Below are 19408 nucleotides of genomic sequence, written 5' to 3'. Positions count from 1 at the left end.
TGTTCTTTTGTCCACTGCACAACTTCAGAGACAACATATCCTCCTCAAATTCCCCAGTATTTCAGTCACAGAACAGCAGAGCTCTACACCGTCTGCCAGCAAGTGTTCAGGACTCTAACGAGGCTTTTATCAGACAACTCGACTTACAAGATCTGGTCAACAGCTGCGTGACACATGCAACACCTTTACATCGCTATTCTCCAAGGATTCTGAAATTCTGCACACAAACAACGTCTTTACTGTCGAATAAATTTGTGAGACGGATATACATTTTCCAAGGAAGTACGTTTTTATCCATTTTGTTATATTTAGGCATAAATAGCCTTTCAAACTGAATTCAAAAATAACAAACGGATGTCAAATGTTTAAACTCTCACAATGAATAATAAGGCACTTATACTTTATGCATTATAAACCGAACTGGGTAGCAAAGGATTACATGTAACCTGGATTATATAATCAGATTACTTGTCAAACCCAATTACTTTTTTAAATTACTATTTTAATATGCTCATAATCAGATTACAGTTACTTTTTATGGATTACCTGACTAAATATTAATGTATTGATTCCTCTAATTCTTCATCTACTCAAACCAAAGCAGTAAAATGATTAGAAATTCACCCATATTCACTTCATTGTGATATTGCTATTAAAAAATAAATGATATGATTTTCATCTTTAAAATGATTTGTTTTATTATATTCAGTATATTAATATATGACGGGGACATGCAAATGCACTGCATAGTAGGAATAACCCATTTGATCATTTCATTCTGTTCAATTGCGTTCCTGTTAAAGATTTTCAGTGCAAACACTTCTGAAGTCTAGATTTTATTACGTGTGTGTGTGTGTGTGTGTGTGTAACTCACGGCTCTGTTAACAGTAATGAACTTCTCTACATGTGGGAATTCTCACTAGTTCTCGCTCACCATTTTTCAGGACCATTTGTTTAATTAAAAGAGCAATTTTTAGAGAAATAAATTGTAGGCTGCTGCCCCTGGCTCGACTCTCACACAGGCTGTGATGACATTCTGCTGAAGGCAGTGTGTGTGTGTGTGAATATGTGTGTGTGTGTGTGTGTGTGAATATGTGTGTGTGAGTGTGTGTGTGAATATGTGTGTGTGAGTGTGAGTGTGTGTGTGTCTGTGAATATGTGTGAGTGTGTGTGTGAGTTTGTGTGTCTGTGTGTATGAGTGTCTGTGTGTGTGCGTGTGCGCACGCACGTGTGTACTGTATGTGTGTGTGTGTGTGTGTGCGCACGTGCGTGAGTACTGTATGTGTGTGTGTGTGTGTACTGTATGTGTGTGTGTGTGTGTACTGTATGTGTGTTTGTGTGTGTGTGGGGCAGGTTTAAGTGGTATAAGTGGGATACGTGGACTTTTTTTAGGTTACAAACTGGTAATTACAAGGGTATTATGCTATAAATGTGGTTTATGAGGACATTTCTAGTGTCCCCATAATTCAAATTGCTTAAAAAAATAAATGTCTTGTTTATTCTGTTGGTTTATGTTTTTATGTCTTTTATTTAAAAAATGTAGTTCCTGTTTTTTTGTCATGTGACTCCTGTTCCCCTCATGTGATTTGGGGGAGGTGGTCGATGAGCCAGTGTCCCATGCCACGGCCTACGAGCTGGAAGCCTCGTCCGTCCCAGAGTCTGCGCTGCCATCTTCGGCCTCCCGGAGGAGGAGGAGGAGGAGGAGAAAGGCTTTTGTTTCCAAGTCTCCGCCCATGTACACGACCACGGAGGTTGTTTCCAAGTTTCTGTCTATGCCCACGAACACAGAGATCATTCCCGAGTCTCAGTCCAGGCCCACGACCAAAGAGGTCTTTTCCCAGTCATCCAGGACTCTTAGTTTCGAGACTCCCATGGCTTAAACGACTTTGTTCCACATCAAGCCCGAGTTCCACGTCATGACATCCACGCCAGAGTCATCTCCATACCATGTCACAAGCAAGCCTCTGCGCCACAGTCCAGGCCCACCTCCGCTCTACTGGGGACCTCCATCCCAGCGGCTCTGCCTGGGTTATCATCCCTATCGGCTCTGCCCCTCAAGCCTCTCAGGGCCCCAACTTTCCATTGGCCTTGCCCGGTTCCTATGCTCCACGCCCTGTCTCACCAGGCCACACTTGTATTGGGGCATCGGGAGCCGTGCCTAGAGGGGAGGATATGTCATGTTTATTCTGTTGGTTCATGTTATCTTTTTTATCTAGTTCCTGTTTTTTTGTCATGTGATTCATGTTTCCCACATGTGATCTTGTCATGTGTTTCCCCTGTTCATGTGTCTTGTTTTCATTGTTTCATTGGTTGATTACTTTGCTATTAGTTATTAGGGGGGCGCACTTTAGTTCTTTAGAGGTGAAATCATCTCTGTACAAATGTTCAAACTTAACATGTGCACACAAAAAGGTTGCCAAACCTCTCCGTCCTGGCTGTCCTTTTTATAAACACAAAGTCAAAGGGGTTTAAAAGGTTCTTCTCTGATTTTATTTATTCATTGATTTATTTAATTATGGTCATATGACAGCACATATTGGTTGGAAACAACATGCGGGTGAGTAAATGATGACAGAATTTTTATTTTTGGATTACTATTTATTTAAAACATGGCCAATGATTGTTTGAGCCATGTTTTAAAGAAACAGTTCAGCAATATATATATATATATTTTTTTTTTAAATCTGTCATTGATTACTCATCCTCATGTTGTGACCAACCAATATGACTTTCCTTTCTTTGTGCAACAAAAAAGGAGATATTTTGCAAAATGTCCGACCTGCTGTTTTCCATACAATGGAAATAGACAGTGATTTATTTTAAATGTCAAGCTCCAAAAAGTAACAAAGGCACCAAAAAAGTAGTCCATAGGGGCTTGGAACACATTTGGGTGAGTAAACGATGACAGAATTTTCATCTTTGAATTAACAAAAAAAAAAAAAAGAAAATTGGCTTTGAAACGACATGGTTAGTAAATGATCACAGAATCATAATATATATATATATACACACTGTATATATTATTATCTCTGTTTTATATTGCTTGTCTAGTGTTCTGAATTACAAACGAAGGTGGAATACTTTCCTGGAAAGCAGTTTGTCAGGTTAGTTTCTCTGCAGAACAGAGTGAAGTTGATAAACTACGCAAGTTTCATCAATCATTCGAAGAATGGCAGATTTCGGTCTGGTGACTAATTTCAGCACAAATTAACGTGTGAAACAGGAGGAATTTCTCCCTGCAGCATTTGGTGCACAGTATCAAGCTGTTCACATCTGCACACACACACACACACACACACACACACACACACACACACACACACATGCTAAAGTAGAAGTCTCGCATGGCCTCAGGAGGGTTGAGTCGCATTCTGTCCATCCTTCCCTCGCTCGCAATCTCGCTGCTCTCTTCGGGGACTTCTCCTGTTAGTTTAGCGTTTTTCTGCACAATGTGCGTCTGCTTCTCCATATGTGCCCTGTTTGAGAGAGAGCTGAACTGCACTCCATGTCATACTAGAAGTTGCTGAATTATTAAGTTCTCCAGATTTTCTGTGTACTGCACATCTTTGATCCATCTGTTGGAAAGACGCTCATCGCTGCTGAAGTGTGCTGTACCTTTCCTCTCTCTCGCAAGCTGTCGCCGATCAAGTTTGGAAGACGTAAATGTTGCAGTGATCTAGAAGTTTGACATGCTAGCATGCCAGCTCCTGCTCTGACCGTCAATGGTTGTTCCTTCGAAGGATGGGTAAAAATATAGATTTTCCAATTAATCGTGATCTTAAAAAAATCCAAGATCTATCTTTTGCTCTATGTGGCAACCCTCTACAATGTGAGTAAATCACTTGCATATGCGACTGAATTTTGCACTATTCGACTAAATCATGCCCATGATTAGCCAGTAGCTGGTATATGTACAGATTTTTACCAGTGATCGAGTAGTAAAGTGGCGAAGAAGTTCATCACTGAAATCCTTTCACTGCGTGTAATGTGTGTCCAAAGACAAAATGCACACATTTTATTTACCATTGAATAATGTCTCTTTTTTGTCCCCCCCCCAATTTGGAATGCCCGATTTCCAATGCGCTCTAAATACTCGTGGTGGCGTAGTGACTCACCTCAATCCGGTGGAGGACAAATCTCAGTTGCCTCCGCGTCTGAGACCGTCAATCCACGCATCTTATCCTGTGGCTTGTTGAGCGCGTTACCGGGGAGACCTATTGCGTGTGGAGGCTTCACGCTATTCTCCGCGGCATCCACGCACAACTCACTACACACCCCACCGAGAATGAGAACCACATTATAGTGACCACGAGGAGGTTACCCCATGTGACCCTACCCCCCCTAGCAACCGGGCCATTTGGTTGCTTAGGAGACATGACTGGAGTCACTCAGCACACCCTGGATTCGAAATCACAACTCCAGGTGTGACAAAAATAGAAACTTCATTCTAATCACACACAATCACACACTAAGTATATTTATATATATATACTTAGTGTGTGAATGTGTGTGATTAGAATATATTTATTATTATTTAAGAGATTTATTATGAGGGCTTGTTTAAGGACCCGTCAATGTACACCTGCGTCAGACATGCTTGTGTAGCATCTCGGGTGCGTTGCGTCATAAACAGAAAATGTTTAGGTCACTGTGTCAAGTTAAATATAGTTTAATACTCAATCTTTAAACACATCTTGAGATCCCTTAGTTTGCATTTGCGCTCCTTCGAGTGTTTTGAAAGCAAGAACATAACACATGTTTGTGTTGTTCTGCCTATTGAAGTGTTTCTTCACTGTATAAACTGTGTGTTGCTCATACAGCTGAAGTTTCACTTACTGCCCTCTGGAGTATACAGGTGGTACTACAAGCTTGCATTTCTCAGGAATGTTCCATATTACGGTCCGGGGGCATTGCGATTAATTGCGTAAAAATTTTTTAAAACGTTATTTATTTATTTTTTTTATCGCACTGAATTAACGTGTTAAATCAACAGCCCTAATATATATATATATATATATATATATATATATATATATATATATATATATATATATATATATATATATATTAGGGCTGTAAATCGATTAATATTCTTAATAGAATTCATTACATTGTATGCCAATTACTTAATCGAATTAATCGCAATTAATCGCATACATAAATATTTGATGAGAAAGCCCCTCAAATAAAAATAATTCAATATATAACGATTAAATAATTATAAATAGTTATATTTAACTAATTATAAATAAAATATGTAGTATATATTATTAAAATAATAATATGTATAATTAAAATGCATAACATTATTTTGCACACAAGTGATGCATTAAAAAATCAATACAAAATTGGTTTTAGAATTCAATATATGGTTTATTTCCATATTATTGAACATAAGCAAATCATTGGTTAACACTTCACAGCAATCTATATAGCAATTTAATTCATCAGTCAGTCCGAGATTTATTATAAGGGCTTGTCTAAGGAAGCATCAATGTACACGTGTTTCAGATTCTCGGTTGTGTTGTGTCATAAACATACTGTTTTTAAGTCGATGTGTCAAGTTAAAGTTTGAAACTTGAAAAACACATCTTGAGATCCCTGTGTTCGGATTTGCGCTCCATCAAGCTGTGTTTGTACACATAAACGTGTTCTCATCTTGTGCTGTCTGCTGTCAGTAAGTGTGGTTTGTTCTCTGGATGAGCTGCACATTGCCTATACAGCTACAAGCTTGAATTGCTGAGATATAAGGAATATTCCTTATTACGGTCCGGGGACATGATTCATTTTTTTTATTAATTATTTTTTATATAACTAACCGCACTGAATTAACGTCTTAAATCGACAGTCCTATTGTTTTTAGAAAAAAGTTAAAATGTGATCAAAATAGTGATAAACTTATATTAAAACAAAACTTGTACTATTAATATTCTCATAATGTACCTCGCTATAAGTTCCCCTGTATTATTAACACTAAATCGGTTAAAAATGGCAAATTTAGAAAAGTTAGCTAGATTTACACTGCTAAATAAAGTGGAAAAGTGTCATCACAATCTTTGAAAAGGGTGACTCGAGAGCTTGTGAATCAGAATTGAATAAAATGAATACACAACCCTGGTCACAATGGTCAACTAGTTGTCCAGTAATTAGTCAGTTAGTGAGATTGACTACTTAATCTCTTTATGTGACCGTGGAAACTTATGTGCCTCATTGCAGGTTTCGCTGCAGTTTCCCAGTAAAATGTCCAGCAAGGGGTGCCAAAAGCGAGTGAAATGGTGTCGTAATCAGACAAGGTTTTTCAGGCGAATATTAGATTGGGCTTAGGGCACGGGGCTTAGGGCACGCCCTCCCCCAGGGCAAGAGGGAGAGGGGGGGGGTGTACGTCATGCCGGGGACTCCCCAGCCTGAGAGAACAAGGGAGGAATGTGACAGGGCGGAGGGCGGGGCCGGGTCGTGATTATACACACCCGGTCTCTTATTAGGCCAAGCCTCCGAGAGGGATAAAGGCCGATTGCGGACGGTGGTGCGGGAGAGAGAGAGATCGTTTACGGACATGTCTGTCATGTGTGTGTTTGTGTCTTTTGTTTAAGTTTCTATTCTTTTTTATTTCTATTATTTAGTTTCAATACAAATTAAACTATTATTTATATTGTCAAGCTGGTTCTTGCCTCCTCCTTGCCCGTCTAAATCCCTTTACAGTGTTCTTACCAACTTATCCAATGTGTGTTAGTGTTGCACACATAACAGTTTACTCATTAACTTCTTTAGTTTAAATGCTGATACAAACTCGTATGCATAACCTAGCCAGAGTTGTGCTCGTGGATAGTAAAGCGCAACATAAACTAACAACCGTTAACGTCACTACAGAGGGATTTAGTGATATTCACTATGAAGCAACAAGCTGAAGACAGTGTCAGTGCTGTGTAGGTCTCGCTGCGTGAGTGTCAAAAGATATTTATCTCACCAGCAGTCATCAAACCGTCTCAACAGGAGCATCAGTGTGTGATTACAGTTATTTCATGACATGGCAGAACTCATCCTGATGCGAGACCACAAATGAAGATGATCGTCTCTCAAACTGGCTGGATGCATGTTAGACTCAATTACAACTGGAATATATTAGGGTGCATTGAAGAGTGTTTCTTTTCGCCAAGTGCATGAGACAACATGAAGATCCCCACAGTTTAATCGCTTTAGCCACAAACAACATCTGAATTTCATTATAAAGTTTAAAACCTTGCTGTTAATTTGTACTCTTTTGTGCTTCAGAAAAGTGGGGTTATTTTTCATGTTTGTCAAGAGGGTCTCTAATACCAACGTCGAAGCCAGGGTGCCGGCATGAGAATTGAGAAGACTTAGCAGCCAAGAAACTGTGTGTATAATGCATTATTTTTATTCCACAAATGTAGTTTTTTCCAATGACAGTGTAATCGTTTAGCTGTTTTTCCTTATGTGCTAGTAACATGTTTATTAGGCATGTCATAAGTGTGGTTTAAGTGTGTCAGGGGTGTAAAAATAGAAACCCATGAACAGTTTAATCACATCTTGTATATGGGCTACTCACAATGTGGAAGGGACTTTATATCGCAATAGCCAAATGAGCTATTTTATATCCATTATTTTAATGTGTCCTTCTATTATCTCCTGTGCATTTAATTTAATTGCACCTGATAGTTGATTCCTGAAGGTATACTTGCTGAGATAAGATGAAAGTGAATGAGGACTGGGGCTTTCAAGCTACAAAATATTAAAAAAAAAGTATCATAAAAGCAGTCCATACGACTTGTGTGCTATATTGTAACCTGATTGTTATATACTTAATTATGATGACATTCCCTTGTGAAAATTAACCATGGTTTGATTAGTTACCATAGTTTAACCATGGTATATGTGGTAAAACCATAGTGAACTTAAAATTAACTGTGGTTACTACAGTCATGGGTAATACAATATTAGCCTATGTTGGTAAAACGACGTTACATTTTTGGAAGAGTAAAACAAATAAGGTGAGACAATGTTATTGAACCCTCCTATGGTATTCGTTCATTCTAAATACATTTTCCTTTATCTGAGCAGTACAACACTTGGTGAAATGGTTTCATAATCATCATCATCAAAAAAGAAAAGAAAAAAGGACATCTGACACTTTCAGTCAAAAATGACCGTGAATAGCATAGAAGCGTTAAATACATTTTATTCTTAATATTCACTAATAAAACTTTTTTGAAATGTAGAACATTAATTATATATTGTAAACCCTCAGTATATCTGCTAAAAGAGAATTTCTTCAAATTATAGGAGTACACTAGCATATAAATGTCCTCAAAGCTAACAGACATGAACTAAAAGTCACATAACTCTAAGTAAATAATGACTTGTACTTAACATATTCATTATTTGTGGCACTGTGGTAACATATTTTTATTGCTATTGTTATTAATAATATATTTACATGTGTTGTGATGTAACTTTTTAGATTATGGAATACACACATAGACTCTCTGTTTTGGTCTATTTGGGACGTCTTTAGCACACTACTTATCTTTTCAGTCTGTTTTGTCTTTTAATCTTACTGGTGTTTGGGCTGCATTGCCGTGGTGTTGTGTGGTCTCGGCCCTGTTGCCTTGGTGACCTTTGCACTTGACATTTGCATGATTCACATGTGTGGAGTGACATGCAGCCTGAGGGTCAGACGAGCCTTTAGTTTAGAGAGAAAGAGAGAGACACCATTATACATGGCATTTCTGTGCGTGAGTTCCATGTTGCCCATCCTTTTTTTTTTTTTTTTTTACAAAATATTGCTTTATTTATAGTACACTGTTTACATTTTCCAGCATTCACAGGTGGAATTATTCAGGCAGTCAGTATGTTTCTTGCATGGCATATATAATAGAAATAAATGTAAAGGAATGGCAGGCTGTGGATTTGTATGGCTGCATGTATAAGGCTGCAGCTCAGCTCCTCTTTATAAATAATAGATAAATAGAGTGAATGAGAAGAGCAGAAAGCAGTGAGAAGAGGGTTGAGTAGAAACCAGATTAGGGTTGATTTTGAGTCAGGGCCGAAAGAATGACCATCACATGAGAAGAAATGCAAGTAGGCCAGAGATGAAGGCATGTTGTGCAAATAATAGATCATGTGGGCTCGCATGGTTCAGAATAAAGAGTTAACATACATCTGTCTCTCTGTGTGTGTGTGTGTGTGTGTGTGTGTGTGTGTGTGTGTGTGTGTGTGTGTGTGTGTGTGTGTGTGTGTGTGTGTGTGTGTGTGTGTGTGTGTGTGTGTGTAAGTGCTTTCTAGTGTGACCGGGAGACATTTGAGTTCAAACACAAGAGAATGCAAAGACTAGATTTTATAAGCATCACAAAAGTTATTTTTTGAACTCAGTCTCTTCTTTGCGCTCTGTCTGTCTCTCTCTCTCTCTCTCTCTCTCTCTCTCTCTCTCTCTCTCTCTCTCTCTCTCTTTTGCAGTTTCGTTACAGTTCTGTTTCTGCTACATCAGAGACTTCAGCTGCAAGACTGTGTATATCATTATAGAAAGAGAGAGAGCCTGAGCATTGGTTTTAACAAAGTGGATGATCAACGGTGTTAGCCTATTCCACAAAAAATCCAGACATTGCAAAAATAATTCTCTTCATTGTCTTAAGCCCAAACATCATTAGAACAACATTCATTTACCTTGAGAAACATAGCTGCAAGTGGCATTAATCGAGGTCCAAGGCAAGCCGTGTGGAAAAGTAGTGAAAATTACCAAAATGGCTAGTTAATTTTGTAGGTAAGGGGCTCTATTTTAGTGACCGCGCTAGGAGCAGCGCTAAGCGCAACATCCATGAACGCAAGAACCAAACTACATTGAATGGGCTGTCTTCATTCATATTGACATTGCTTGACATGTATAATAGGATGCAGATGGTGGAATAACCGGAGAAGAACCTCAGAATTAAATTGCACTTGACCCAGCCCATTAGTGCTTTGCACAGGCGATTTCGCCAACCTACTCACGCCTAGACTTAGTGAATCAGAGCCGGATTATCCATAAGGGCACTTGGGCCAGTGCCCAGGGGCACCAACCATTCACAACCACTAGGGGGCACCACATGACACAAGCTTTAAAAATATTTTTCGTAAATTGTTATATTATTAATGTGAAATTCTTGAAAGACCATACATAACTTGTTTATGAACACTAATTTAACAATAATAATAATAATAATAATAAATTATAAATAAATGAAGATTACATGACCACTATCACTCCCCCCCTCCCCAATCTGTCACAGTTGAGTTGGTCCACAACAATTACGCGCAAATGTGTCATTTTTTTACGGCTACTACAGAAAATGAATAAAAATCCAAAATGGACAGATGGCAATTGAGTGGTTTCGCAAAAAGAAGATTAAAGAAAGAGAAGGATGCTAGACGTTTAGCTACAATAAAAAATGTTCCAGGGATCGACAATTTTTTTGTTAAATCACTAGTTTTTTGGGAGAACACGGGAATTGCAGACACCAGCAGCACTAAGTCTGACACCGCTGGTGCTGCTAGCGGGGGAGATGCAGCAGCTGCTAATGTTAGTCAGGGCGTCGGCGATGACCGCCAGGTGAATGAGGATATTCTCCTTGTCCTTGGGGGAGATAGGAGCGAGGAAGACTCGGGTGAGGGAGAGGACATTAATGAAGATAAATATTAGGGGTGGGACGGTACATGTAAGTTATTCGTATTGAACCGAAACGGTACGGGCGTCACGTCTCGGTGCACGAATTTACACGGAGAATACACGGTATAAAAATAAATAAAACTAAATAGCGATATTTCGCATAATGAACAGTCTGATCAAGATTGCAATGCTGGAGTGTGTGTGTGTGTTTGTGTGTGCGCGCGTGTGATCGAACTTTTTTTTTGGGGGGGGGGGCCTTTTGAGGTATAGTGCCCAGGGGCACCACACTGTCTTGATACGGCCCTGAGTGAATGCTTGCACGAAAACCTAAAAACTTCATGGCCATTCTCACTGACTTCACGCATGACGTATCGCATAGCATTGCGCTTAAGGCATATTTCTCTTAAAATAGGGCCCCTGTTTGCAGAATTAGCGAAACAAAATGTGTATCTCCCATTTCATTTCATTATGAGTTTTCCTCAGAGGCACACTTTTGTGGGTTTTGTTGGCCACGATACTCTCATTGGTAGATCTTCCTCTGCTGTACAATGGGAATGTAGTTGTTTACCATGAATTCCGCTATCAAATAATTTTTTTTAAACAATGATGTTCAGATAACGCAGACTGATGGCTTTAACGGAAGCATATACCACCGATAAATGACCTCGTAGCTCACGTTAGGTCTGTCTTTAAAGATTTATAAGTTATCGTTGAAAATCAATTAGTCTATAGGAAAAATGAATGGGATTTTTACTTCCAGAACCAGACTGTGGCGCTCTATTCCAAGTAAATGTCTCGTTGCCTTTGAAGGAATGCAGTGTGAAGGTTGTACAAAGTAATGTTTTTTTTTTTTCCATTTTCTCCCCAATTTGGAAAGCCCAATTCCCACAACTTACTAGGTCCTCGTGGTGGCGCGGTCACTCAGATCAATCCAGGTGGCAGAGGACAAGTCTCAGTTGCCTCCGCTTCTGAGACAGTCAATTCGCCCATCTTATCCCGTGACTCATTGTGCATGACACCGCGGAGACTCTCAGCATGTGGAGGCTCATGCTACTCTCCACGATCCACACACAAGTTACCACACGCCCCGTTGAGAGTGAGAACCACCAATCGTGACCACGAGGCGGTTACCCCATGTGGCTCTTCCCTCCCTAGCAACCGGGCCAATTTGGTTGCTTAGGAGACCTGGAGTCACTCAACACACCATGGATTCGAACTCGTGACTCCAGGGGTGATACTCAGCGTCAATACTCGCTGAGCTACCCAGTTTCCCACCAACGTTTGTCTTTAACAATGCTATTAAAGTGGACAACGCTGCTACAACATGAGCCGCCATCTTGATTATTTTGGGTTGAATGATCACATGACTGTGTCACATGACAGCAATATCTCGAATATCTCCGTTTTCCCAGTCCACACTACAACAAGAAGACAGCATATTCAGATTTACGCACTTGGGAGAACGTTTTCGAAAAGCTCAGTTGTCACTGTCTCAGTGAGTACATTTAGGAGGCTAAAATGTAGCGTAATAAAAGCGTTTTCAAATGAAAACTTATTTGGCCTTATACGTCACATCGATTAGAAGATGTAAGCCAATACATTTTTTGTCAAGGCCCATAATCACTTATCAAACCCATCTTCCGAATGATTAGACGAATTAAAACTCTCGATTCTAGCCCATCTGGTTGAGTAGATATTAGCGAAAGCGTAAAAATGCTTATTTTAGCGCCAGCTGTCCATATTGATATTCCATATTAGTATATTTATGTGGTGTACTATGGTAAAATACTGTAAATACACACTTTTGTGCATTGGATAACAACAACTTGTTGCAAAGTCACGTTGCACAGGAACTGTGTATTCATTTATAAAAGAAAGTAAAATGCTTTAATTTTACAAACAGAAACACATTATGCTAATTTTACATGAAATAGTTAAATTCAGTTTACAGTGATCACTAGAATATTGATTTATTCAGCAGTCTCTGAACTTTGGCAGGGAAATGTCCCTTCCTACTGTTAAATCTATGTCCATGGTTACAAATGAAGATCTTGTGCTAGTTCTTTCTCCTGCTGTTGTAAAATTCCCACGAACGTCAGCGATGCTACTGTAACTGCTCCATTCAGAGGCCACAGAATCGCTCTATGGAAACAGCAGTCGAGATGGATGCCTGTCAGCAGAGCTGCACACACATGGTTCCCTAGGCCATTGTGTAATATCCTACACAGAGTACTTCAGGACGTATTGACCCCTGTAGACACTGTAAATCTGCGTGCTGACAAGCTGCCAGGGAAAGAGCGAGACAAAATCTGTGTTTCAGAGACCTGGATTATTCTGTTGTTGTGCTACACAGCCATGGAGATGTCCGTCGCACACTGTTTGGCATGCCAAGAACCCCTCGGGGCGCTCGTTCAGCCACTGCCATTTAGTCAGTGTTCAGTTGTAAACACTGAGGAGCTGAAATAGTTACGAGAGCATAAAACTTAGCGGTCCCCCTTAGAGAAGTTCCACCACTGTAGGATTAACGGCTTTGTGTTTCTCTTGCAGTATATATGACTATCACTTTGTCTTTAACAGAGACCCTTAAAAGATGTCATAAAGAGCTTGTTCACTGGAGATGTTCATTTGCAAGTGGAAGAGTGTTTTCATACTGTTGAGAGCCGTGACATAATGTTTAATGGGGTGAAACCGTTGTTTACTGTGGCCGGGCTCTGCTACGCTCTTTGTGTGAAATGAAATAGCTCGCTCAACATGTGAAGAGGGAAGCGTTTTTGGGGAAGCGTTCACACAGGGCACGTTCTTGTGTATTTTTGAATTGTTGATTAACTGCATATACATGTCTCACTGCGTGAACAGCCTCTTAGAAAGGAGATCTTTTTTAGCTGCCTACTTAGACAGTATTTTAAAGCATCATTTGCACAATCTTGAGTCAGAGGATGTTTAAAAAAAGGTGGATAATAGGGCGGTTTTAGGGTTAGTGGATATTTGGGGCTTCGCTCAGACCTCTGTGGATATGTATAGAACCATCCTTTGATGACATATTGGAATGTAATACACTTTATAATATATAAAACACTTTATAATATAACTTTTAAATGTCACATTTGTGAGTAGGGATGTCTCAATGGCATTTTTTGGAAACTTCCTTTTCAGTACTTGCTTATATGATACCTGTTTTTTTTTTTATGTTTTTTTTAAGTTGCAATTTTTTTAAATAAAATACTGTGGGACTGATGGTTTGAGGGCACCATGTTTATTATTTTTCAACAACTATTACTCAAAAGACATCATCAAAAAAGGATATTTTAGCTGTCACAATATTATCAAAAATCACAAATGTAACAGAAAAAATATTTATAAAAATAATCACTATATAATCACTTAATCAATAGAGCTGATCTGCTGACCTTAATGGTTTTAGCAACTGTAACTCAAAAGACATTATTAGTGAGTCATTTTTAGCCCTCACGTTGTCAAAAATTGACAAAAACATAATAAAAGCAACATGGCTGCATATCAATAAAGATTATTTTGCAAATGTAAGGGGCAGATTCTTTTTTAATATAAACAGAGGAATCTCTGCAAGTTAACATATCCAATTCATTGTTATTGTTTTATTTGTATAATTTTTTCTGAATTGTCTAATAAAGTGCTTCACAACAGAGCATCACAAATGTGAGATATTGCCGAAATATACAATTATTGATGTATTAATATTATTATTAGTAGTAGAAGTATTAGTAGTAGTAGTAGTACAGTGAATATGACATAACTATGATATATTTAGAGCTATATTTCTGTCATACTTTTTTCCTTTAATATGGAGCTTTTATTTTGGCAGAGGCTTTTATTATAGAGTGAAATCCTTTCCGTTTCGGTGTGTTCTTGATGGTATCGTCTCACCTCCAAAAATGTAGGTCTCTGTCAGTGATTTTATTCGTCGCAAAAGGCTGCGATTGTATTCATTAAATATGTAGTCTGTATGTGCTGGGAGTTACAAAGTGAATGAGCGCTCTGCTCGCTGTCATCTACGAAACACCATGAATGCATGTTATGCTCATAATGTGTTTTAAGTGTAGTCGAGTCATTTTTATTTGCATAGCACTTTTCACAACACACATCGTTTCAAAGCAGCTTTGCAGAAAATGAAGCTGTAATATTTGTAATATCATTGTGCAAATATGTGTACATGTGCGTATGAGCAGCCGACTTCACACATACACTTTGAAGCGTGCAGCACATGCAAACTATATATTTATCTAATTAAATCAAAGCCTTTGCGGTTTAATAACCACACTAGGAGATATCATGATTTTAATTTGTGCAATGACATTCGCACCTCAGACGGTCTCGGAGCATTTTTATAAGTACAAGTAAAAGTACATGAGCGTAGTATCGGACCCAATACTACTAGTTTAACCATGGGGTTTGTAGTAAAACGTAGTATCGGAGGAGTCCCCTACAAGCCGCTGAAACGGGGCGGGGAGGGGCTTGCTGCCGACTGCCTGTACCCTACTGATCCCTGAGAACGCGCCTGGGTACTACACTGTTACAGGAAGTAAACCCCCCCCCCTATTTAAATTATTTTTGTTTCCCTCCCCCTGTCCCCTCCCAGATTCAGAAAGGCGTGGATGACCTGCCGACAGATGGAGCTTACGTCATGCCGGGGGCTCCCCAGCCTGCGAGAACAAGGGAGGAATGTGACAGGACAGAGGGCGGGGTCGGGTCGTGATTATACACACCCGGTCCCTTATCAGACTGCAGATGGTGGTGCGAGAGAGAGAGATCGTTTACAGTCTTTGTGTTTGTGTCTTTTTTTTCATTAAAACATTATTTATAATTTTAAGCTGGTTCTCGCCTCCTCCTTTCCATTGAACTCCTTTACATGAACATAAATTTATACTTAATTATAATAAAACTAGAAAAACCCTGTTGTATATAACAGCCGTTTAGCCGTTTTTGTCCAACAGAGCTTTTAGAAAATGCTCTCCCAAGTGGATAAGTTGGAAAACGCTGTCTTCGCTATGCCGTGTGTACTGGAAAAACTGAGATATTTGAAAACGGTGACATCTTTGTTGTCATGTGCTGCAGAAATGTGATCCATTCAACCCAAAACAATCAAGATGGTGGCGCCTGTTGTAGCGTCGTTGTTGTGCATGCTATCCACTTTGATAGCATTGTTAATTATAAATGTTACTTTGTAATGCCTTTACATTGCAAGGCAATTCCTTCAAAGGCAATGGGAAGTTTACTCGGAATTGTTGACCTTCGGCGGAACAAGAGGTCAATTGCATTTTAACTCGCACATGAAAAATACGTTATGCCATGCTTCTTACTTTCTTTTTTTTTGTGTGCATGCGCAGCAAGAATTTTCAGACGTTTGAGTGTGAACGAGCAACTTTTGGAAAAAGTTTGAAAATGGCAGTGTGGGGGGCTGGGTAGCTCAGCGCGTAAAGACGCTAACCACCACCCCTGGAGTTGCAAGTTAGAATCAAGGGCGTGCTGAGTGACTCCAGTCAGACTTCCTAAGCAACCAATTGACCCGGTTGCTAGGGAGGGTAGAGTCACATTGGGGTAACCTCCTTGTGGTCGCTATAATGTGGTTCTTGTTCTTGGTGGGGCGCCTGGTGAGTTGGCGTGGATGCCGTGGAGAATAGCGTGAAGCCTCCACACATGCTAGGTCTCCATGGTAACACGTCAAAAAGCCACGTGATAAGATGCACGGATTGACGGTCTCAGACGCGGAGGCAGCTGAGATTCGTCCTCCGCCACCCGTATTAAGACAAGTCACTACGCAACCAAGAGGACTTCAGAGTGCATCGGGCATGCCAAACTGGGGAAAAAATTCATAAAAATGGCAGTGTGAATGGGGACCGTTTAGAAAACGATAACGCTGTTTTCAAATGTATCCTTATTAATGTGGACGTAGCCTAAAACCTAAATCCATCTAACAAATGTTTAAATAAACCAAAAATTTACACTACACGATTTTAAGCCCGATTTTCGCTCGCCAACAGTTTTGTGGGGATCGCCGACAAAAGCCTGAAATCGTGGGCAAATTGGAGCTCGTTCCAGGGAGCGACGATCGCAATGTATGAACTATCAAAGACACGATTTGAGAGAATTGCCGACACGTCGCCAATGTCAGCGAGATATCTAGTAATTAATATCTGGACCTGTCTGCGATTCCAAATCGCGCAATGTGAAATATGTTTTGACTGAATACAACAGCAGCTTTGACCTACAGCCAATGAGAGAGCAAGAAACGGGGCACAGGAAGTTTCAGTGGGAGGAGTCCTGATATACCTGCACCAGAACATCAACTAGCATGGCTGCGGTGTCAAGAAAGTCTCATTGGACCAAAGAAATGGAGGATGAATGAGTGGATCATTGGCAGGAGCACCAGATTTGATGTTTCATCTGAACTGTAGCACAACTGGATGGAGAAAGAGAAGAGTTGGAGAGAAATTGCCAATTCTCTTGGACAGTCAGGTGAGCAAATAGGTTGATTTTTCAGTAGGAGGAACTTTCATATTGTAACCAATAAAATATATGATTAAAACCATACACATCATATTCTAAAATGCATAACATATGGTCATGCATTTGTTTTCATATCTCATATCCCTTCTCTGCGTGCACTCTGTTGGGAAACGTAATTTGGAGTCAAGGTTGAGTCGTCGGGGATTCGTCAATAGTGAAATGTTTTGTTTTGTGTTCACACCTGTCGCGGATTCGTCGTGTACGCTTCGACTTCAGTGACAAGACAAACAGTGGTGTAATATGAACGGTGCCACGATCCGACATCTTTGAAAGTCATGTAGTGTAGGAGCCATTAAAGCACCTACACACTAGTGAAACCTCTGACTGAGCATTTGGTGCACAGGAATGTGTCAATGGTGTGGAAAGAGCCGTGTCAGTTTTACATCAAGCGGTATTTACATCAGTAGTTTTGGAACAGAGCTAGTGTTGAGTTTTTGCAGGGTTTCACAGGGCATCACACATTAAGCTTGCTGTGTCTTGTTTGCGAGAAACACTACCTCTTTCACACCCATATACTTCCGCCTCGGGACCTGTAAAAGTTTGTTTATGTGTGGGCGGCACCGCAATTAGTTCTGATAACAGATCTGGGTTGTTCCAGGGGTGGGCCGATGTTAATGGGTTTATGTTGGCAGTTCATGTTCAGTTCCAGTTCATGACAGCAGCACGAGTCTCTTTTTCAAGGTTAACCAAACCCAGCCCAGTGACATGCCATTGGGGTTTACGAGACCCACGCCGCGGCACGTGCCATGCTAAAGAGCCCATAATAATGACACCAATTACAGCATTCCGCTCAAACTAACGGCAGGCTACACAAACCTAATCACACTCGCATCTCATCGGCGCTAATGAGATAAAGACTCCAATTAATCCTGTGCTAATTGCTGTGGCTCATTTTCAGAAAGCATTCAGATGCGAGCGCGGTAATGAGTGGCAGACTGTGCTTTACTCCGCGTCCCATCGCCCAGAGCCGGATGGGCACAAATTACATTTATTACACAAATCAGTGCACTGCTTACAGTTTCGTTCATGCCACAGCTGCCAGTGTAGTGTGCATCAGTGCAAACAATCTCAAACGGATTTATACAAACGAGTAGACAAGTGTGTGTACTAAAACTCACATGTGCATTTAAGCTCTGCACTCATGCTGTGTAGTCTAGAATATCTGTTTAGTTATTCACAATTTAGCTGACATTTTGCTCCCAGAACTGCAGGGACAGCACATTTTGGTTACTTGACTTACTTTAAAGACTACATAAAAACAAAATAGACCCAATGCACGTTAATGTTCCTGGTCTTATTGTGCTTATCAGCGCACGCTATTCTAAAGAAAAAGGTTTGTCTTTGTAACAGCTGAACTTTGCTCCTCAGCTGAATTAAGGTTACATTACTAGTGACATAACCTACAGGTCGTGTGGGCGGGGACTAACCATATTAACCAATAATCTTAGAGCCTTCCTTTCACAATCCAATCAAATCCTGATGGATAAAAATATGTCCCACCTTGCATTATTTCCTGCTGAATATTCAGTTTTACTGGGAAATATATCACTTTCTCTTTTTATTATTTTTTAATCTTATACTAAAATCTTATTTTATTTTCCTTTTTGCTTTTGTATTTCATGTTCACATGGTGTTTTGCAAATAGTTTTTCACAATTTTTTGTTTAAATATTCGAGTTTGAATATTGCCCTTAACATTTGATTATATATATAAAAAATAATAAAAATAAAAATATATATATATATATACATTTTCCTATTTTTTCTTTTAAATTTTTTTTCTTTTTTCTTTTTTTTCCTCTATTTTCTTTTGTAATGTATATTCATATTGGTGTTTTTCCAATAATTTTTCGCAAGTGTTTTCTTAAGTTTAAATACTGAGAACAAAAGATACAGGCCTATTAGTCATTATGGGCCACACTCCCAAAAACATATTGGCTTATATATGCCAAAAATTTTTACAAAAAATAAATAAATAATAATAATAATAGTGATAATTTCTTGTCTTTTTTCTTTTTTTCCATTTTTTTTATTTTCATTTTCCTATTTTTTCCACTTTTTTTATTATTATTTCTTTTCTTTTTTTTAATTTCAATTTTCCTATTTGCCTTTGTAATGCATGTTCATATGGTGTTTTGTTAAAAGTTTAGTTTAAATATTGCGCACAAAAGCTGCAGGCCTATTAGTCATTATGGGCCACACTCCCAAA

This window comes from Xyrauchen texanus, chromosome 7, assembly GCF_025860055.1.
Source record: "Xyrauchen texanus isolate HMW12.3.18 chromosome 7, RBS_HiC_50CHRs, whole genome shotgun sequence".
Classification (NCBI taxonomy): Eukaryota; Metazoa; Chordata; class Actinopteri; order Cypriniformes; family Catostomidae; genus Xyrauchen; species Xyrauchen texanus.
Note: the sequence above shows the minus strand (reverse complement) of the source record.